This window comes from Scyliorhinus torazame, chromosome 20 (assembly GCF_047496885.1).
Source record: "Scyliorhinus torazame isolate Kashiwa2021f chromosome 20, sScyTor2.1, whole genome shotgun sequence".
NCBI classification, from domain to species: Eukaryota; Metazoa; Chordata; class Chondrichthyes; order Carcharhiniformes; family Scyliorhinidae; genus Scyliorhinus; species Scyliorhinus torazame.
In genome coordinates this window covers 80,714,805-80,738,782 of record NC_092726.1, presented here as the reverse complement: position 1 = coordinate 80,738,782, position 23,978 = coordinate 80,714,805, and positions in this window count along the sequence as shown.

Sequence of the window (23,978 nt, the reverse complement as noted above, 5' to 3'; positions counted from 1 at the left end):
AGGGGGATGGGACGGTGGTACATTGAGTACTGTGAGGGGAATGGGACTGTGGGACATTGAGTACTGTGAGGGAGATGGGACTGTCGTACATTGAGTACTGTGAGGGGAATGGCCTGTGGTACATTGAGTACTGCGAGGGGGATGGGACGGTGGTACATTGAGTATTGTGAGGGGGATGGGACTGTGGTACATTGAGTACTGTGAGGGGGATGGGACTGTGGTACATTGAGTACTGTGAGGGGAATGGGAGTGTGATACATTGAGTACTGTGAGGGGGATGGGACTGTGGTACATTGAGTACTGTGAGGGGGATGGGACTGTGGTACATTGAGTACTGTGAGGGGGGTGGGACTGTGGTACATTGAGTACTGTGAGGGGGATGGGACTGTGGTACATTGAGTACTGTGAGGGGAATGGGACTGTGATACATTGAGTACTGTGAGGGGGATGGGACTGTGGTACATTGAGTACTGTGAGGGGGATGGGACTGTGGTACATTGAGTACTGTGAGGGGGGTGGGACTGTGGTACATTGAGTACTGTGAGGGGGATGGGACTGTGGTACATTGAGTACTGTGAGGGGGATGGGACTGTGGTACATTGAGTACTGAGAGGGGAATGGGACTGTGGGACATTTAGTACTGTGAGGGTGATGGGATTGTGTTACATTGAGTACTGTGAGGGGAATGTGACTGTGGTACATTGAGTACTGTGAGGGGAATTGGACTGTGGTACATTGAGTACTGTGAGGGAGATGGGACTGTGGTACATTGAGTACTGTGAGGGGAATGGGACTGTGGGACATTCAGGACAGTCAGGGGAATGGGACTGTGGTACATTGAGTACTGTGAGGGGAATGGGACTGTGGTACATTGAGTACTGTGAGGGGAATGGGACTGTGGGACATTGATTACTGTAAGGGGAATGGGACTGTGGTACATTGAGTACTGTGAGGGGAATGGGACTGTGTTACATTGAGTACTGTGAGGGGATTGGGACTGTGGGACATTGAGTACTGTGAGGGGAATGGGACTGTGGGACATTGAGTACTGTGAGGGTCATGGATCTGTGGTACATTGAGTACTGTGAGGGGTATGGGTCTGTGGTACATTGAGTACTGTGAGGGGGATGGGGCTGTGGTCCTTTGAGTTCAGTGAGGGGGATGGGTCTGTGGGACATTGAGTACAGTGTGCGGAATGTGACTGTGGTATATTGAGTGCTGTGAGGGGAATGAGACTGTGTTACATTGAGTACTGTGAGTGAGATGGGACTGTGATACATTGAGTACTGTGAGGGGGATGGGACTTTGGTACATTGAGTACTGTGAGGGGAATGGGACTGAGGTACATTGAGTACTGCGAGGGTGTGGGTCTGTGGTACATTGAGTACTGTGAGGAGGATGGGACTGTGGTACATTGACTACTGTGAGGGGAATGGGTCTGTGGTACATTGAGTACTGTGAGGGGGATGGGACTGTGGTACATTGAGCACTGTGAGGGGGATGGGGCTGTGGTACATTGAGTACTGTGAGGGGAATGGGACTGCGGTACATTGAGTACTGTGAGTGGAATGGGACTGTGGTCCTTTGAGTTCATTGACGGGGATGGGTCTGTGGGACATTGAGTACAGTGAGGGGGATGTGACTGCGGTACATTGAGTACTGTGAGGGGAATGGGACTGTGATACATTGAGTACTGTGAGGGGGATGGGACTGTGGTACATTGAGTACTGTGAGGGGGATGGGACTGTGGTACATTGAGTACTGTGAGGGGGGTGGGACTGTGGTACATTGAGTACTGTGAGGGGGATGGGACTGTGGTACATTGAGTACTGTGAGGGGGATGGGACTGTGGTACATTGAGTACTGAGAGGGGAATGGGACTGTGGGACATTTAGTACTGTGAGGGTGATGGGATTGTGTTACATTGAGTACTGTGAGGGGAATGTGACTGTGGTACATTGAGTACTGTGAGGGGAATTGGACTGTGGTACATTGAGTACTGTGAGGGAGATGGGACTGTGGTACATTGAGTACTGTGAGGGGAATGGGACTGTGGGACATTCAGGACAGTCAGGGGAATGGGACTGTGGTACATTGAGTACTGTGAGGGGAATGGGACTGTGGTACATTGAGTACTGTGAGGGGAATGGGACTGTGGGACATTGATTACTGTAAGGGGAATGGGACTGTGGTACATTGAGTACTGTGAGGGGAATGGGACTGTGTTACATTGAGTACTGTGAGGGGATTGGGACTGTGGGACATTGAGTACTGTGAGGGGAATGGGACTGTGGGACATTGAGTACTGTGAGGGTCATGGATCTGTGGTACATTGAGTACTGTGAGGGGTATGGGTCTGTGGTACATTGAGTACTGTGAGGGGGATGGGGCTGTGGTCCTTTGAGTTCAGTGAGGGGGATGGGTCTGTGGGACATTGAGTACAGTGTGCGGAATGTGACTGTGGTATATTGAGTGCTGTGAGGGGAATGAGACTGTGTTACATTGAGTACTGTGAGTGAGATGGGACTGTGATACATTGAGTACTGTGAGGGGGATGGGACTTTGGTACATTGAGTACTGTGAGGGGAATGGGACTGAGGTACATTGAGTACTGCGAGGGTGTGGGTCTGTGGTACATTGAGTACTGTGAGGAGGATGGGACTGTGGTACATTGACTACTGTGAGGGGAATGGGTCTGTGGTACATTGAGTACTGTGAGGGGGATGGGACTGTGGTACATTGAGCACTGTGAGGGGGATGGGGCTGTGGTACATTGAGTACTGTGAGGGGAATGGGACTGCGGTACATTGAGTACTGTGAGTGGAATGGGACTGTGGTCCTTTGAGTTCATTGACGGGGATGGGTCTGTGGGACATTGAGTACAGTGAGGGGGATGTGACTGCGGTACATTGAGTACTGTGAAGTGGAAGGGACTGTGGTACATTGAGTACTGTGAGGGGGATGGGTCTGTGGTACATTGAGTACTGTGAGGGGAATGGGACTGTGGGACATTGAGTACTGTGAGGGGGATGGGTCTGTGATACATTGAGTACTGTGAGGGGAATGGGACTGTGGTACATTGAGTACTGTGAGGGGGATGGGACTGTGGGACATTGAGTACTGTGAGGGGAATGGAACTGTGGTACATTGAGTACTGTGAGGGGGATGGGGCTGTGGTACATTGAGTACTGTGAGGGGAATGGGACTGCGTTACATTGAGTACTGTGAGGGGGATGGGACTGTGGTACATTGAGTACTGTGAGGGGAATGGGACTGTGGTACATTGAGTACTGTGAGGGGGATGGGACTGTGGTATATTGAGTACTGTGAGGGGAATGAGACTGTGTTACATTGAGTACTGTGAGGGAGATTGCACTGTGATACATTGAGTACTGTGAGGGGGATGGGACTGAGGTACATTGAGTACTGTAAGGGGAATGGGACTGTGATACAATGAGTACTGTGAGGAGGATATGACTGTGGTACATTGAGTACTGTGAGGGGGATGGGACTGTGGGACATTGAGTACTGTGAGGGGCATGGATCTGTGGTACATTGAGTACTGTGAGGGGTATAGGTCTGTGCTACATTGAGTACTGTGAGGGGGATGGGGCTGTGGTCCTTTGAGTTCAGTGAGGGGGATGGGACTGTGGTATATTGAGTACTATGAGGGGAATGAGACTGTGGGACATTGAGTACTGTGAGGGGGATGGGACTGTGATACATTGAGTACTGTGAGGGGGATGGGACTGTGGTACATTGAGTACTGAGAGGGGGATGAGACTGTGTTACATTGAGTACTGTGAGGGAGATGGGACTGTGATACATTGAGTACTGTGAGGGGGATGGGACTGTGGTACATTGAGTACTGTGAGGGGGATGGGACTGTGGTACATTGAGTACTGTGAGGGGAATGGGACTGTGATACATTGAGTACTGAGAGGGGAATGTGACTGTGGGACATTTAGTACTGTGAGTGTGATGGGATTGTGTTACATTGAGTACTGTGAGGGGAATGGGACTGTGGTACATTGAGTACTGTGAGGGGAATTGGACTGTGGTACATTGAGTACTGTGAGGGAGATGGGACAGTGGTACATTGAGTACTGTGAGGGGAATGGGACTGTGGGACATTCAGGACAGTCAGGGGGATGGGAATGTGGTACATTGAGTACTGTGAGGGAAATGGGACTGTGGGACATTGAGTACTGTGAGGGGAATGGGACTGTGGGACATTGAGTACTGTGAGGGTCATGGATCTGTGGTACATTGAGTACTGTGAGGGGTATGGGTCTGTGGTACATTGAGTACTGTGAGGGGGATGGGGCTGTGGTCCTTTGAGTTCAGTGAGGGGGATGGGACTGAGGGACATTGAGTACTGCGAGGGGGTGGGTCTGTGGTACATTGAGTACTGTGAGGAGGATGGGACTTTGGTACATTGAGTACTGTGAGGGGAATGGGACTGAGGGACATTGAATACTGCGAGGGGGTGGGTCTGTGGTACATTGAGTACTGTGAGGAGGATGGGACTGTGGTACATTGAGCACTGTGAGGGGGATGGGGCTGTGGTACATTGAGTACTGTGAGGGGAATGGGACTGTGGGACATTTAGTACTGTGAGGGGAATGGGACTGCGTTACATTGAGTACTGTGAGGGGAATGGGACTGTGGTACATTGAGTACTGTGAGGGGAATGGGGCTGTGGTACATTGAGTACTGTGAGGGGAATGGGACTGTGGGACATTGACTACTGTGAGGGGAATGGGACTGTGGTACATTGAGTACTGTGAGGGGGATGGGGTTGTGGTACATTGAGTACTGTGAGGGGAATGGGGCTGTGGTACATTGAGTACTGTGAGGGGAATGGGACTGTGGGACATTGACGACTGTGAGGGGAATGGGACTGTGGTACATTGAGTACTGTGAATTGGAAGGGACTGTGGTACATTGAGTACTGTGAGGGGGATGGGTCTGTGGTACATTGAGTACTGTGAGGGGAATGGGACTGTGGGACATTGAGTACTGTGAGGGGGATGGGTCTGTGGTACATTGAGTACTGTGAGGGGAATGGGACTGTGGTACATTGAGTACTATGAGGGGGATGGCACTGTGGGACATTGAGTACTGTGAGGGGAATGGAACTGTGGTACCTTGAGTACTGTGAGGGGGATGGGGCTGTGGTACATTGAGTACTGTGAGGGGAATGGGACTGCGTTACATTGAGTACTGTGAGGGGGATGGGACTGTGGTACATTGAGTACTGTGAGGGGAATGGGACTGTGGTACATTGAGTACTGTGATGGGGATGGGACTGTGGTATATTGAGTACTGTGAGGGGCATGAGACTGTGTTACATTGAGTACTGTGAGGGAGATTGGACTGTGATACATTGAGTACTGTGAGGGGGATGGGACTATGATACATTGATTACTGTGAGGGGGATGGGACTGTGGGACATTGAGTACTGTGAGGGGAATGGAACTGTGGTACATTCAGTGCTGTGAGGGGAATGGGACTGAGGTACATTGAGTACTGTAAGGGGAATGGGACTGTGATACATTGAGTACTGTGAGGAGGATATGACTGTGGTACATTGAGTACTGTGAGGGGGATGGGACTGTGGGACATTGAGTACTGTGAGGGGCGTGGATCTGTGGTACATTGAGTACTGTGAGGGGTATAGGTCTGTGGTACATTGAGTACTGTGAGGGGGATGGGGCTGTGGTCCTTTGCGTTCAGTGAGGGGGATGGGACTGTGGTATATTGAGTACTGTGAGGGGAATGAGACTGTGGGACATTGAGTACTGTGAGGGGGGTGGGACTGTGATACATTGAGTACTGTGAGGGGGATGGGACTGTGGTACATTGAGTACTGTGAGGGGGATGGGACTGTGATACATTGAGTACTGAGAGGGGAATGGGACTGTGGGACATTTAGTACTGTGAGGGTGATGGGATTGTGTTACATTGAGTACTGTGAGGGGAATGGGACTGTGGTACATTGAGTACTGTGAGGGGAATTGGACTGTGGAACATTGAGTACTGTGAGGGAGATGGGACAGTGGTACATTGAGTACTGTGAGGGGAATGGGACTGTGGGACATTCAGGACAGTCAGGGGGATGGGAATGTGGTACATTGAGTACTGTGAGGGGGATGGGACTGTAATACATTGACTACTGTGAGGGAAATGGGACTGTGGGACATTGAGTACTGTGAGGGGAATGGGACTGTGGGACATTGAGTACTGTGAGGGTCATGGATCTGTGGTACATTGAGTACTGTGAGGGGGATGGGTCTGTGGGACATTGAGTACAGTGTGCGGAATGTGACTGTGGTATATTGAGTACTGTGAGGGGAATGAGACTGTGTTACATTGAGTACTGTGAGTGGGATGGGACTTTGGTACATTGAGTACTGTGAGGGGAATGGGACTGAGGTACATTGAGTACTGTGAGGGGGATGGGACTTTGGTACATTGAGTACTGTGAGGGGAATGGGACTGAGGTACATTGAGTACTGCGAGGGGGTGGGTCTGTGGTACATTGAGTACTGTGAGGAGGATGGGACTGTGGTACATTGACTACTGTGAGGGGAATGGGACTGTGGTACATTGAGTACTGTGAGGGGGATGGGACTGTGGTACATTGAGCACTGTGAGGGGGATGGGGCTGTGGTACATTGAGTACTGTGAGGGGAATGGGACTGTGGGACATTTAGTACTGTGAGGGGAATGGGACTGCGTTACATTGAGTACTGTGAGGGGAATGGGACTGTGGTACATTGAGTACTGTGAGGGGAATGGGACTGTGGGACATTGACTACTGTGAGGGGAATGGGACTGTGGTACATTGAGTACTGTGAGGGGGATGGGGCTGTGGTACATTGAGTACTGTGAGGGGAATGGGGCTGTGGTACATTGAGTACTGTGAGGGGAATGGGACTGTGGGACATTGACTACTGTGAGGGGAATGGGACTGTGGTACATTGAGTACTGTGAGGGGGATGGGACTGTGGTACATTGAGTACTGTGAGGGGAATGGGGCTGTGGTACATTGAGTACTGCGAGGGGCATGGATCTGTGGTACATTGAGTACTGGGAGGGGGATGGATCTGTGGTACATTGAGTACTGGGAGGGGGATGGGACGGTGGTACATTGGGTACTGTGAGGTGGATGAGACTGTGGTACATTGAGTACTGTGAGGGGAATGGGGCAGTGGTACATTGAGTACTGTGAGGGGAATGGGACTGTGGTACATTGAGTACTGTGAGGGGAATGGGGCGGTGGTACATTGAGTACTGTGAGGGGAATGGGACTGTGGTCCTTTGAGTTCAGTGAGGGGGATGGGACTGTGGTACATTGAGTACTGTGAGGGGGATGGGACTGTGGTACATTGAGTACTGTGAGGGGAATGGGACTGTGTTACATTGAGTACAGTGAGCGGAATGTGACTGTGGTACATTGAGTACTGTGAGGGGAATGGGACTGTGGTACATTGAGTACTGTGAGGGGAATGGGACTGTGGTACATTGAGTACTGTGAGGGGGATGGGACTGTGGTACATTGAGTACAGTGAGGGGGATGGGGCTGTGGTACATTGAGTACAGTGAGCGGAATGTGACTGTGGTACATTGAGTACTGTGAGGGGAATGGGACTGTGTTACATTGAGTAATGTGAGGGGGATGGGTCTGTGGTACATTGAGTACTGTGAGGGGGATGGGACTGTGGTACATTGAGTACTGTGAGGGGAATGGGACTGTGCTACATTGAGTACTGTGAGGGGGATGGGACTGTGATACATTGAGTACTGTGAGGGGAATGGGACTGTGGTACATTGAGTACTGAGAGGGGGATGGGAATGTGGTACATTGAGTACTGTGAGGGGGATGGGACTGTGGTACATTGAGTACTGTGAGGGGGATGGGACTGTGATACATTGAGTACTGTGAGGGGAATGGGACTGCGGTACATTGAGTACTGTGAGGGGGATGGGTCTGTGGTACATTGAGTACTGTGAGGGGGATGGGACTGTGGTACATTGAGTACTGTGAGGGGGTTGGGACTGTGATACATTGATTACTGTGAGGGGGATGGGACTGTGGTACATTGAGTACTGTGAGGGGGATGGGACTGTGGTACATTGTGTACTGTGAGGGGAATGGGACTGTGGCACATTGAGTACTGTGAGGGGAATGGGACTGCGGTACATTGAGTACTGTGAGGGGGATGGGACTGAGGTGCATTGAGTACTGTGAGGGGAATGGGACTGTGGGACATTGAGTACTTTGAGGGTGATGGGACTGTGTTACATTGAGTACTGTGAGGGGAATGGGACTGTGGTACATTGAGTACTGTGAGGGGAATGGGACTGTGGTACAATGAGTACTGTGAGGGGCATGGATCTGTGGTACATTGAGTACTGTGAGGGGAATGGGACTGTGGTACATTGAGCACTGTGAGGGGATTGGGACTCTGGTACATTGAGTACTGTGAGGGGAATGGGACTGTGGGACTTTGAGTACTGTGAGGGTGATGGGATTGTGTTACATTGAGTACTGTGAGGGGCATGGATCTGTGGTACATTGAGTACTGTGAGGGGAATGGGACTGTGGTACATTGAGTACTGTGAGGGGAATGGGACTCTGGTACATTGAGTACTGTGAGGGGAATGGGACTGTGGGACATTGAGTACTTTGAGGGTGATGGGACTGTGTTACATTGAGTACTGTGAGGGGCATGGATCTGTGGTACATTGAGTACTGTGAGGGGAATGGGACTGTGGTCCTTTGAGTTCAGTGACGGGGATGGGTCTGTGGGACATTGAGTACAGTGAGGGGAATGTGACTGCGGTACATTGAGTCCTGTGAGGGGAATGGGACTGTGTTACATTGAGTACTGTGAAGTGGAAGGGACTGTGGTACATTGAGTACTGTGAGGGGGATGGGACTGTGGGACATTGAGTACTGTGAGGGGAATGGGACTGTGGTACATTGAGGACTGTGAGGGAGATGGGACTGTGATACATTGAGTACTGTGAGGGGGATGGGACTGTGGTACATTGAGTACTGTGAGGGGAATGGGACTGTGGTACATTGAGTACTGTGACGGGAATGGGACTGCAGTACATTGAGTACTGTGAGGGGGATGGGACTGAGGTACATTGAGTACTATGAGGGGAATGGGACTCTGGTACATTGAGTACTGTGAGGGGAATGGGACTGTGGGACATTGAGTACTGTGAGGGGAATGGGACTGTGGTACATTGAGTACTGTGAGGGGAAGGGGACTGTGGGACATTGAGTACTGTGAGGGGAATGGGAATGTGGTCCTTTGAGTTCAGTGACGGGGATGTCTGTGGGACATTGAGTACAGTGAGGGGGATGGGACTGTGGGACATTGAGTACTGTGAGGGGGATGGGGCTGTGGTACATTGAGTACTTTGAGGGTGATGGGACTGTGTTACATTGAGTACTGTGAAGGGCATGGATCTGTGGTACATTGAGAACTGTGAGGGGAATGGGACTGTGGTCCTTTGAGTTCAGTGACGGGGATGGGTCTGTGGGACATTGAGTACAGTGAGGGGAATGTGACTGCGGTACATTGAGTACTGTGAGGGGAATGGGACTGTGTTACATTGAGTACTGTGAAGTGGAAGGGACTGTGGTACATTGAGTACTGTGAGGGGGATGGGTCTGTGGGACATTGAGTACTGTGAGGGGGATTGGACTGTGGTACATTGAGTACTGTGAGGGGAATGGGACTGTGGGACATTGAGTACAGTGAGGGGAATGTGACTGTGGTACATTGAGTATTGTGAGGGGAATGGGACTGCGTTACATTGAGTACTGTGAGGGGATTGGGACTGTGGTACATTGAGTACTGTGAGGGGAATGGGACTGCGTTACATTGAGTACTGTGAGGGGGATGGGACTGTGGTACATTGAGTACTGTGAGGGGAATGGGACTGTGGTACATTGAGTACTGTGATGGGGATGGGACTGTGGTATATTGAGTACTGTGAGGGGCATGAGACTGTGTTACATTGAGTACTGTGAGGGAGATTGGACTGTGATACATTGAGTACTGTGAGGGGGATGGGACTATGATACATTGATTACTGTGAGGGGGATGGGACTGTGGGACATTGAGTACTGTGAGGGGAATGGAACTGTGGTACATTCAGTGCTGTGAGGGGAATGGGACTGAGGTACATTGAGTACTGTAAGGGGAATGGGACTGTGATACATTGAGTACTGTGAGGAGGATATGACTGTGGTACATTGAGTACTGTGAGGGGGATGGGACTGTGGGACATTGAGTACTGTGAGGGGCGTGGATCTGTGGTACATTGAGTACTGTGAGGGGTATAGGTCTGTGGTACATTGAGTACTGTGAGGGGGATGGGGCTGTGGTCCTTTGCGTTCAGTGAGGGGGATGGGACTGTGGTATATTGAGTACTGTGAGGGGAATGAGACTGTGGGACATTGAGTACTGTGAGGGGGGTGGGACTGTGATACATTGAGTACTGTGAGGGGGATGGGACTGTGGTACATTGAGTACTGTGAGGGGGATGGGACTGTGATACATTGAGTACTGAGAGGGGAATGGGACTGTGGGACATTTAGTACTGTGAGGGTGATGGGATTGTGTTACATTGAGTACTGTGAGGGGAATGGGACTGTGGTACATTGAGTACTGTGAGGGGAATTGGACTGTGGAACATTGAGTACTGTGAGGGAGATGGGACAGTGGTACATTGAGTACTGTGAGGGGAATGGGACTGTGGGACATTCAGGACAGTCAGGGGGATGGGAATGTGGTACATTGAGTACTGTGAGGGGGATGGGACTGTAATACATTGACTACTGTGAGGGAAATGGGACTGTGGGACATTGAGTACTGTGAGGGGAATGGGACTGTGGGACATTGAGTACTGTGAGGGTCATGGATCTGTGGTACATTGAGTACTGTGAGGGGGATGGGTCTGTGGGACATTGAGTACAGTGTGCGGAATGTGACTGTGGTATATTGAGTACTGTGAGGGGAATGAGACTGTGTTACATTGAGTACTGTGAGTGGGATGGGACTTTGGTACATTGAGTACTGTGAGGGGAATGGGACTGAGGTACATTGAGTACTGTGAGGGGGATGGGACTTTGGTACATTGAGTACTGTGAGGGGAATGGGACTGAGGTACATTGAGTACTGCGAGGGGGTGGGTCTGTGGTACATTGAGTACTGTGAGGAGGATGGGACTGTGGTACATTGACTACTGTGAGGGGAATGGGACTGTGGTACATTGAGTACTGTGAGGGGGATGGGACTGTGGTACATTGAGCACTGTGAGGGGGATGGGGCTGTGGTACATTGAGTACTGTGAGGGGAATGGGACTGTGGGACATTTAGTACTGTGAGGGGAATGGGACTGCGTTACATTGAGTACTGTGAGGGGAATGGGACTGTGGTACATTGAGTACTGTGAGGGGAATGGGACTGTGGGACATTGACTACTGTGAGGGGAATGGGACTGTGGTACATTGAGTACTGTGAGGGGGATGGGGCTGTGGTACATTGAGTACTGTGAGGGGAATGGGGCTGTGGTACATTGAGTACTGTGAGGGGAATGGGACTGTGGGACATTGACTACTGTGAGGGGAATGGGACTGTGGTACATTGAGTACTGTGAGGGGGATGGGACTGTGGTACATTGAGTACTGTGAGGGGAATGGGGCTGTGGTACATTGAGTACTGCGAGGGGCATGGATCTGTGGTACATTGAGTACTGGGAGGGGGATGGATCTGTGGTACATTGAGTACTGGGAGGGGGATGGGACGGTGGTACATTGGGTACTGTGAGGTGGATGAGACTGTGGTACATTGAGTACTGTGAGGGGAATGGGGCAGTGGTACATTGAGTACTGTGAGGGGAATGGGACTGTGGTACATTGAGTACTGTGAGGGGAATGGGGCGGTGGTACATTGAGTACTGTGAGGGGAATGGGACTGTGGTCCTTTGAGTTCAGTGAGGGGGATGGGACTGTGGTACATTGAGTACTGTGAGGGGGATGGGACTGTGGTACATTGAGTACTGTGAGGGGAATGGGACTGTGTTACATTGAGTACAGTGAGCGGAATGTGACTGTGGTACATTGAGTACTGTGAGGGGAATGGGACTGTGGTACATTGAGTACTGTGAGGGGAATGGGACTGTGGTACATTGAGTACTGTGAGGGGGATGGGACTGTGGTACATTGAGTACAGTGAGGGGGATGGGGCTGTGGTACATTGAGTACAGTGAGCGGAATGTGACTGTGGTACATTGAGTACTGTGAGGGGAATGGGACTGTGTTACATTGAGTAATGTGAGGGGGATGGGTCTGTGGTACATTGAGTACTGTGAGGGGGATGGGACTGTGGTACATTGAGTACTGTGAGGGGAATGGGACTGTGCTACATTGAGTACTGTGAGGGGGATGGGACTGTGATACATTGAGTACTGTGAGGGGAATGGGACTGTGGTACATTGAGTACTGAGAGGGGGATGGGAATGTGGTACATTGAGTACTGTGAGGGGGATGGGACTGTGGTACATTGAGTACTGTGAGGGGGATGGGACTGTGATACATTGAGTACTGTGAGGGGAATGGGACTGCGGTACATTGAGTACTGTGAGGGGGATGGGTCTGTGGTACATTGAGTACTGTGAGGGGGATGGGACTGTGGTACATTGAGTACTGTGAGGGGGTTGGGACTGTGATACATTGATTACTGTGAGGGGGATGGGACTGTGGTACATTGAGTACTGTGAGGGGGATGGGACTGTGGTACATTGTGTACTGTGAGGGGAATGGGACTGTGGCACATTGAGTACTGTGAGGGGAATGGGACTGCGGTACATTGAGTACTGTGAGGGGGATGGGACTGAGGTGCATTGAGTACTGTGAGGGGAATGGGACTGTGGGACATTGAGTACTTTGAGGGTGATGGGACTGTGTTACATTGAGTACTGTGAGGGGAATGGGACTGTGGTACATTGAGTACTGTGAGGGGAATGGGACTGTGGTACAATGAGTACTGTGAGGGGCATGGATCTGTGGTACATTGAGTACTGTGAGGGGAATGGGACTGTGGTACATTGAGCACTGTGAGGGGATTGGGACTCTGGTACATTGAGTACTGTGAGGGGAATGGGACTGTGGGACTTTGAGTACTGTGAGGGTGATGGGATTGTGTTACATTGAGTACTGTGAGGGGCATGGATCTGTGGTACATTGAGTACTGTGAGGGGAATGGGACTGTGGTACATTGAGTACTGTGAGGGGAATGGGACTCTGGTACATTGAGTACTGTGAGGGGAATGGGACTGTGGGACATTGAGTACTTTGAGGGTGATGGGACTGTGTTACATTGAGTACTGTGAGGGGCATGGATCTGTGGTACATTGAGTACTGTGAGGGGAATGGGACTGTGGTCCTTTGAGTTCAGTGACGGGGATGGGTCTGTGGGACATTGAGTACAGTGAGGGGAATGTGACTGCGGTACATTGAGTCCTGTGAGGGGAATGGGACTGTGTTACATTGAGTACTGTGAAGTGGAAGGGACTGTGGTACATTGAGTACTGTGAGGGGGATGGGACTGTGGGACATTGAGTACTGTGAGGGGAATGGGACTGTGGTACATTGAGGACTGTGAGGGAGATGGGACTGTGATACATTGAGTACTGTGAGGGGGATGGGACTGTGGTACATTGAGTACTGTGAGGGGAATGGGACTGTGGTACATTGAGTACTGTGACGGGAATGGGACTGCAGTACATTGAGTACTGTGAGGGGGATGGGACTGAGGTACATTGAGTACTATGAGGGGAATGGGACTCTGGTACATTGAGTACTGTGAGGGGAATGGGACTGTGGGACATTGAGTACTGTGAGGGGAATGGGACTGTGGTACATTGAGTACTGTGAGGGGAAGGGGACTGTGGGACATTGAGTACTGTGAGGGGAATGGGAATGTGGTCCTTTGAGTTCAGTGACGGGGATGTCTGTGGGACATTGAGTACAGTGAGGGGGATGGGACTGTGGGACATTGAGTACTGTGAGGGGGATGGGGCTGTGGTACATTGAGTACTTTGAGGGTGATGGGACTGTGTTACATTGAGTACTGTGAAGGGCATGGATCTGTGGTACATTGAGAACTGTGAGGGGAATGGGACTGTGGTCCTTTGAGTTCAGTGACGGGGATGGGTCTGTGGGACATTGAGTACAGTGAGGGGAATGTGACTGCGGTACATTGAGTACTGTGAGGGGAATGGGACTGTGTTACATTGAGTACTGTGAAGTGGAAGGGACTGTGGTACATTGAGTACTGTGAGGGGGATGGGTCTGTGGGACATTGAGTACTGTGAGGGGGATTGGACTGTGGTACATTGAGTACTGTGAGGGGAATGGGACTGTGGGACATTGAGTACAGTGAGGGGAATGTGACTGTGGTACATTGAGTATTGTGAGGGGAATGGGACTGCGTTACATTGAGTACTGTGAGGGGATTGGGACTGTGGTACATTGAGTACTGTGAGGGGGATGGGACTGTGGGACATTGAGTACTGTGAGGGGCATGGATCTGTGGTACATTGAGTACTGTGAGGGGTATAGGTCTGTGGTACATTGAGTACTGTGAGGGGAATGGGACTGCGTTACATTGAGTACTGTGAGGGGGATGGGACTGTGGTACATTGACTACTGTGAGGGTGATGGGACTGTGGTACATTGAGTACTGTGAGGGGGATGGGACTGTGGGACATTGAGTACTGTGAGGGGCATGGATCTGTGGTACATTGAGTACTGTGAGGGGTATATGTCTGTGGTACATTGAGTACTGTGAGGGGATGGGGCTGTGGTCCTTTGAGTTCAGTGAGGGGGATGGGACTGTGGTACATTGAGTACTGTGAGGGGAATGGGACTGTGGTACATTGACTACTGTGAGGGTGATGGGACTGTGGTACATTGAGTACTGTGAGGGGGATGGGACTGTGGGACATTGAGTACTGTGAGGGGCATGGATCTGTGGTACATTGAGTACTGTGAGGGTTATAGGTCTGTGGTACATTGAGTACTGTGAGGGGGATGGGGCTGTGGTCCTTTGAGTTCAGTGAGGGGGATGGGACTGTGGTACATTGAGTACTGTGAGGGGGATGGGACTGTGGTACATTGAGTACTGTGAGGGGGATGGGACTGTGATACATTGAGTACTGTGAGGGGAATGGGACTGCGGTACATTGAGTACTGTGAGGGGGATGGGTCTGTGGTACATTGAGTACTGTGAGGGGGATGGGACTGTGGTACATTGAGTACTGTGAGGGGGATGGGACTGTGATACATTGATTACTGTGAGGGGGATGGGACTGTGGTACATTGAGTACTGTGAGGGGGATGGGACTGTGGCACATTGAGTACTGTGAGGGGAATGCGACTGTGATACATTGAGCACAGTGAGGGGAATGGGACTGCGGTACATTGAGTACTGTGAGGGGGATGGGACTGAGGTGCATTGAGTACTGTGAGGGGAATGGGACTGTGGGACATTGAGTACTTTGAGGGTGATGGGACTGTGTTACATTGAGTACTGTGAGGGGAATGGGACTGTGGTACATTGAGTACTGTGAGGGGAATGGGACTGTGGTACAATGAGTACTGTGAGGGGCATGGATCTGTGGTACATTGAGTACTGTGAGGGGAATGGGACTGTGGGACATTGAGTACTTTGAGGGTGATGGGACTGTGTTACATTGAGTACTGTGAGGGGCATGGATCTGTGGTACATTGAGTACTGTGAGGGGAATGGGACTGTGGTCCTTTGAGTTCAGTGACGGGGATGGGTCTGTGGGACATTGAGTACAGTGAGGGGAATGTGACTGCGGTACATTGAGTCCTGTGAGGGGAATGGGACTGTGTTACATTGAGTACTGTGAAGTGGAAGGGACTGTGGTACATTGAGTACTGTGAGGGGGATGGGACTGTGGGACATTGAGTACTGTGAGGGGAATGGGACTGTGGTACATTGAGGACTGTGAGGGAGATGGGACTGTGATACATTGAGTACTGTGAGGGGGATGGGACTGTGGTACATTGAGTACTGTGAGGGGAATGGGACTGTGGTACATTGAGTACTGTGACGGGAATGGGACTGCAGTACATTGAGTACTGTGAGGGGGATGGGACTGAGGTACATTGAGTACTATGAGGGGAATGGGACTCTGGTACATTGAGTACTGTGAGGGGAATGGGACTGTGGGACATTGAGTACTGTGAGGGGAAGGGGACTGTGGGACATTGAGTACTGTGAGGGGAATGGGAATGTGGTCCTTTGAGTTCAGTGACGGGGATGTCTGTGGGACATTGAGTACAGTGAGGGGGATGGGACTGTGGGACATTGAGTACTGTGAGGGGGATGGGGCTGTGGTACATTGAGTACTTTGAGGGTGATGGGACTGTGTTACATTGAGTACTGTGAGGGGCATGGATCTGTGGTACATTGAGAACTGTGAGGGGAATGGGACTGTGGTCCTTTGAGTTCAGTGACGGGGATGGGTCTGTGGGACATTGAGTACAGTGAGGGGAATGTGACTGCGGTACATTGAGTACTGTGAGGGGAATGGGACTGTGTTACATTGAGTACTGTGAAGTGGAAGGGACTGTGGTACATTGAGTACTGTGAGGGGGATGGGTCTGTGGGACATTGAGTACTGTGAGGGGGATTGGACTGTGGTACATTGAGTACTGTGAGGGGAATGGGACTGTGGGACATTGAGTACAGTGAGGGGAATGTGACTGTGGTACATTGAGTATTGTGAGGGGAATGGGACTGAGTTACATTGAGTACTGTGAGGGGATTGGGACTGTGGTACATTGAGTACTGTGAGGGGGATGGGACTGTGGGACATTGAGTACTGTGAGGGGCATGGATCTGTGGTACATTGAGTACTGTGAGGGGTATAGGTCTGTGGTACATTGAGTACTGTGAGGGGAATGGGACTGCGTTACATTGAGTACTGTGAGGGGGATGGGACTGTGGTACATTGACTACTGTGAGGGTGATGGGACTGTGGTACATTGAGTACTGTGAGGGGGATGGGACTGTGGGACATTGAGTACTGTGAGGGGCATGGATCTGTGGTACATTGAGTACTGTGAGGGGTATATGTCTGTGGTACATTGAGTACTGTGAGGGGATGGGGCTGTGGTCCTTTGAGTTCAGTGAGGGGGATGGGACTGTGGTACATTGAGTACTGTGAGGGGAATGGGACTGTGGTACATTGACTACTGTGAGGGTGATGGGACTGTGGTACATTGAGTACTGTGAGGGGGATGGGACTGTGGGACATTGAGTACTGTGAGGGGCATGGATCTGTGGTACATTGAGTACTGTGAGGGGTATAGGTCTGTGGTACATTGAGTACTGTGAGGGGGATGGGGCTGTGGTCCTTTGAGTTCAGTGAGGGGGATGGGACTGTGGGACATTGAGAACAGTGAGCGGAATGTGACTGTGGTATATTGAGTACTGTGAGGGGAATGAGACTGTGTTACATTGAGTACTGTGAGGGAGATGGGACTGCGTTACATTGAGTACTGTGAGGGGGATGGGACTGTGGTACATTGACTACTGTGACGGTGATGGGACTGTGGTACATTGAGTACTGTGAGGGGGATGGGACTGTGGGACATTGAGTAATGTGAGGGGGATGGGACTGTGGTACATTGAGTACTGTGAGGGGGGTGGGACTGTGGTACATTGAGTACTGAGAGGGGAATGGGACTGTGGGACATTGAGTTCTGTGAGGGTGATGGGACTGTGATACATTGAGTACTGTGAGGGGAATGGGACTGTGATACATTGAGTACTGTGAGGGGAATGGGACTGTGGTACATTGAGTACTGTGAGGGGAATGGGACTGTGGGACAGTCAGGACAGTCAGGGGAATGGGACTGTGGTACATTGAGTACTGTGAGGGGAATGGGACTGTGGTACATAGAGTACTGTGAGGGGAATGGGACTGTAGTTCGTTGATTACTGTGAGGGGGATGGGACTGTGATACATTGATTACTGTGAGGGGGGTTGGACTGTGTTAGATTGAGTACTGTGAGGGGATTGGTACTGTGGGACATTGAGTACTGTGAGGGGAATGGGACTGTGGGACATTGAGTACTGTGAGGGTCATGGATCTGTGGTACATTGAGTACTGTGAGGGGGATGGGGCTGTGGTCCTTTGAGTTCAGTGAGGGGGATGGGACTGTGGGACATTGAGTACAGTGTGCGGAATGTGACTGTGGTATATTGAGTACTGTGAGGGGAATGAGACTGTGTTACATTGAGTACTGTGAGTGGGATGGGACTGTGGTACATTGAGTACTGTGAGTGGGATGGGACTGTGATACATTGAGTACTGTGAGGGGGATGGGACTGTGGTACATTGAGTACTGTGAGGGGAATGGGACTTTGGTACATTGAGTACTGTGAGTGGGATGGGACTGTGATACATTGAGTACTGTGAGGGGGATGGTACTGTGGTACATTGAGTACTGTGAGGGGAATGGGTCTGTGGTACATTGAGTACTGTGAGGGGAATGGGACTGAGGTACATTGAGTACTGTGAGGGGAATGGGTCTGTGGTACATTGAGTACTGTGAGGGGAATGGGACTGTGGGACATTGAGTACTGTGAGGGTGATGGGATTGTGTTTCATTGAGTACTGTGCGGGGGATGGGACTGTGATACATTGAGTTCTGTGAGGGGGATGGGTCTGTGGTACATTGAGTACTGTGAGGGAAATTGGACAGTGGTACATTGAGTACTGTGAGGGGAATGGGACTGTGGTACATTGAGTACTGTGAGGGGAATGGATCTGTGGTACATTGAGTACTGTGATGGAAATTGGACTGTGGTACATTGAGTACTGTGAGGGGAATGGGGCTGTGGTACATTGAGTACTGTGAGGGAAATTGGACTGTGGTACATTGAGTACTGTGAGGGGAATGTGACTGTGGTACATTGAGTACTGTGAGGGGAATGGGGCTGTGGTACATTGAGTACTGTGAGGGAAATTGGACTGTGGTACATTGAGTACTGTGAGGGGAATGTGACTGTGGTACATTGAGTAATGTGAGGGGAATGGGGCTGTGGTACATTGAGTACTGTGAGGGAGATGGGACTGTGATACATTGAGTACTGTGAGGGGGATGGGACTGTGGTACATTGAGTACTGTGAGGGGGATGGGACTGTGGTACATTGAGTACTGTGAGCGGGGTGGGACTGTGGTACATTGAGTACTGAGAGGGGAATGGGACTGTGGGACATTTAGTACTGTGAGGGTGATGGGATTGTGTTACATTGAGTACTGTGAGGGGGGTGGGACTGTGGTACATTGAGTACTGAGAGGGGAATGGGACTGTGGGACATTGAGTTCTGTGAGGGTGATGGGACTGTGATACATTGAGTACTGTGAGGGGAATGGGACTGTGATACATTGAGCACTGTGAGGGGAATGGGACTGAGGTACATTGAGTACTGTGAGGGGAATGGGGCTGTGGTACATTGAGTACTGTGAGGGGAATGGGACTGTGGGACATTCAGGACAGTCAGGGGAATGGGACTGTGGTACATTGAGTACTGTGAGGGGAATGGGACTGTGGTACATAGAGTACTGTGAGGGGAATGGGACTGTAGTTCGTTGAGTACTGTGAGGGGGATGGGACTGTGATACATTGATTACTGTGAGGGGAATGGGACTGTAGTTCGTTGAGTACTGTGAGGGGGATGGGACTGTGATACATTGATTACTGTGAGGGGGGTGGGACTGTGTTAGATTGAGTACTGTGAGGGGATTGGGACTGTGGGACATTGAGTACTGTGAGGGGAATGGGACTGTGGGACATTGAGTACTGTGAGGGTCATGGATCTGTGGTACATTGAGTACTGTGAGGGGGATGGGGCTGTGGTCCTTTGAGTTCAGTGAGGGGGATGGGACTGTGGGACATTGAGTACAGTGTGCGGAATGTGACTGTGGTATATTGAGTACTGTGAGGGGAATGAGACTGTGTTACATTGAGTACTGCGAGTGGGATGGGACTGTGATACATTGAGTACTGTGAGGGGGATGGGACTTTGGTACATTGAGTACTGTGAGTGGGATGGGACTGTGATACATTGAGTACTGTGAGGGGGATGGGACTGTGGTACATTGAGTACTGTGAGGGGAATGGGACTGAGGTACATTGAGTACTGTGAGGGGAATGGGTCTGTGGTACATTGAGTACTGTGAGGGGAATGGGACTGTAGGACTTTGAGTACTGTGAGGGTGATGGGATTGTGTTTCATTGAGTACTGTGCGGGGGATGGGACTGTGATACATTGAGTTCTGTGAGGGGGATGGGTCTGTGGTACATTGAGTACTGTGAGGGAAATTGGACTGTGGTACATTGAGTACTGTGAGGGGAATGGGACTGTGGTACATTGAGTACTGTGAGGGGAATGGGTCTGTGGTACATTGAGTACTGTGAGGGAAATTGGACTGTGGTACATTGAGTACTGTGAGGGGAATGGGGCTGTGGTACATTGAGTACTGTGAGGGAAATTGGACTGTGGTACATTGAGTACTGTGAGGGGAATGTGACTGTGGTACATTGAGTACTGTGAGGGGAATGGGGCTGTGGTACATTGAGTACTGTGAGGGAAATTGGACTGTGGTACATTGAGTACTGTGAGGGGAATGTGACTGTGGTACATTGAGTACTGTGAGGGGAATGGGGCTGTGGTACATTGAGTACTGTGAGGGAAATTGGACTGTGGTACATTGAGAACTGTGAGGGGAATGGGACTGTGATACATTGAGTACTGTGAGGGGAATGGGACTGTGGTACATTGAATACTGTGAGGGGAATGGGACTGTGGTACATTGAGTACTGTGAGGGAAATTGGACTGTGGTACATTGAGTACTGTGAGGGGGATGGGTCTGTGGTACATTGAGTACTGTGAGGGAAATTGGACTGTGGTACATTGAATACTGTGAGGGGGATGGGTCTGTGGTACATTGAGTACTGTGAGGGGAATGGGACTGTGGTACATTGAGTACTGTGAGGGGGATGGGGCTGTGGCACATTGAGTACTGTGAGGGGAATGGGACTGTGGTACATTGAGTACTGTGAGGGTAATGGGACTGTGGTACATTGAGTACTGTGAGGGGAATGGGACTGTGGTACATTGAGTACTGTGAGGGGGATGGGACTGTGGTACATTGAGTACTGAGAGGGGAATGGGACTGTGGGACATTGAGTTCTGTGAGGGTGATGGGACTGTGATACATTGAGTACTGTGAGGGGAATGGGACTGTGATACATTGAGCACTGTGAGGGGAATGGGACGGAGGTACATTGAGTACTGTGAGGGGAATGGGACTGTGGTACATTGAGTACTGTGAGGGGAATGGGACTGTGGGACATTCAGGACAGTCAGGGGAATGGGACTGTGGTACATTGAGTACTGTGAGGGGAATGGGACTGTGGTACATAGAGTACTGTGAGGGGAATGGGACTGTAGTTCGTTGAGTACTGTGAGGGGAATGGGACTGTGATACATTGAGTACTGTGAGGGGAATGGGACTGTAGTTCGTTGAGTACTGTGAGGGGGATGGGACTGTGATACATTGATTACTGTGAGGGTGGTGGGACTGTGTTAGATTGAGTACTGTGAGGGGATTGGGACTGTGGGACATTGAGTACTGTGAGGGGAATGGGACTGTGGGACATTGAGTACTGTGAGGGTCATGGATCTGTGGTACATTGAGTACTGTGAGGGGGATGGGGCTGTGGTCCTTTGAGTTCAGTGAGGGGGATGGGACTGTGGGACATTGAGTACAGTGTGCGGAATGTGACTGTGGTATATTGAGTACTGTGAGGGGAATGAGACTGTGTTACATTGAGTACTGTGAGTGGGATGGGACTGTGATACATTGAGTACTGTGAGGGGGATGGGACTTTGGTACATTGAGTACTGTGAGTGGGATGGGACTGTGATACATTGAGTACTGTGAGGGGGATGGGACTGTGGTACATTGAGTACTGTGAGGGGAACGGGACTGAGGTACATTGAGTACTGTGAGGGGAATGGGTCTGTGGTACATTGAGTACTGTGAGGGGAATGGGACTGTAGGACTTTGAGTACTGTGAGGGTGATGGGATTGTGTTTCATTGAGTACTGTGCGGGGGATGGGACTGTGATACATTGAGTTCTGTGAGGGGGATGGGTCTGTGGTACATTGAGTACTGTGAGGGAAATTGGACTGTGGTACATTGAGTACTGTGAGGGGAATGGGACTGTGGTACATTGAGTACTGTGAGGGGAATGGGTCTGTGGTACATTGAGTACTGTGAGGCAAATTGGACTGTGGTACATTGAGTACTGTGAGGGGAATGGGGCTGTGGTACATTGAGTACCGTGAGGGAAATTGGACTGTGGTACATTGAGTACTGTGAGGGGAATGTGACTGTGGTACATTGAGTACTGTGAGGGGAATGGGGCTGTGGTACATTGAGTACTGTGAGGGAAATTGGACTGTGGTACATTGAGTACTGTGAGGGGAATGTGACTGTGGTACATTGAGTACTGTGAGGGGAATGGGGCTGTGGTACATTGAGTACTGTGAGGGAAATTGGACTGTGGTACATTGAGAACTGTGAGGGGAATGGGACTGTGGTACATTGAGTACTGTGAGGGGAATGGGACTGTGGTACATTGAGTACTGTGAGGGGAATGGGACTGTGGTACATTGAATACTGTGAGGGGAATGGGACTGTGGTACATTGAGTACTGAGAGGGAAATTGGACTGTGGTACATTGAGTACTGTGAGGGGGATGGGTCTGTGGTACATTGAGTACTGTGAGGGAAATTGGACTGTGGTACATTGAATACTGTGAGGGGGATGGGTCTGTGGTACATTGAGTACTGTGAGGGGAATGGGACTGTGGTACATTGAGTACTGTGAGGGGGATGGGGCTGTGGCACATTGAGTACTGTGAGGGGAATGGGACTGTGGTACATTGAGTACTGTGAGGGTAATGGGACTGTGGTACATTGAGTACTGTGAGGGGAATGGGACTGTGGTACATTGAGTACTGTGAGGGGGATGGGACTGTGGTACATTGAGTACTGTGAGGGGAATGGGACTGTGTTACATTGCGTACTGTGAGGGGAATGGGTCTGTGGTACATTGAGTACTGTGAGGGGAATGGGGCTGTGGTACATTGAGTACTGCGAGGGAGATGGGACTGTGGGACATTCAGTACTGTGAGGGGGTTGGGACTGTGGTACATTGAGTACTGTGAGGGAGATGGGACTGTGGGACATTCAGTACTGTGAGGGGAATGGGACTGTGGTACATTGAGTACTGTGAGGGGAATGGGACTGTGGGACAATGAGTACTGTGAGGCGAATGGGACTGCGGTACATTGAGTACTGCGAGGGAGATGGGACTGTGGGACATTGAGTACAGTGAGGGGGATGGGGCTGTGGGACATTGAGTACAGTGAGCGGAATGTGACTGTGGTACATTGAGTACTGTGAGGGGGATGGGGCTGTGGTACATTGAGGACAGTGAGGGGGGTGGTTCTCTGATACATTGAGTACTGTGAGGGAAAGGGACTGTGGTACATTGAGTACTGTGAGCGGAATGGGACTGTGGTACATTGAGTACTGTGAGGGGCATGGGACTGTGATACATTGACTACTGTTAGGGAAATGGGACTGTGGGACATTGAGTACTGTGAGGGGGATGGGACTGTGTTACATTGAGTACTGTGAGGGGAATGGGACTGTGGGACATTGAGTACTGAGAGGGGGATGGGTCTGTTGTACATTGCGGATTGCGAGGGGCATGGATCTGTGGTACATTGAGTACTGTGAGGGGGATGGGACTGTGGCACATT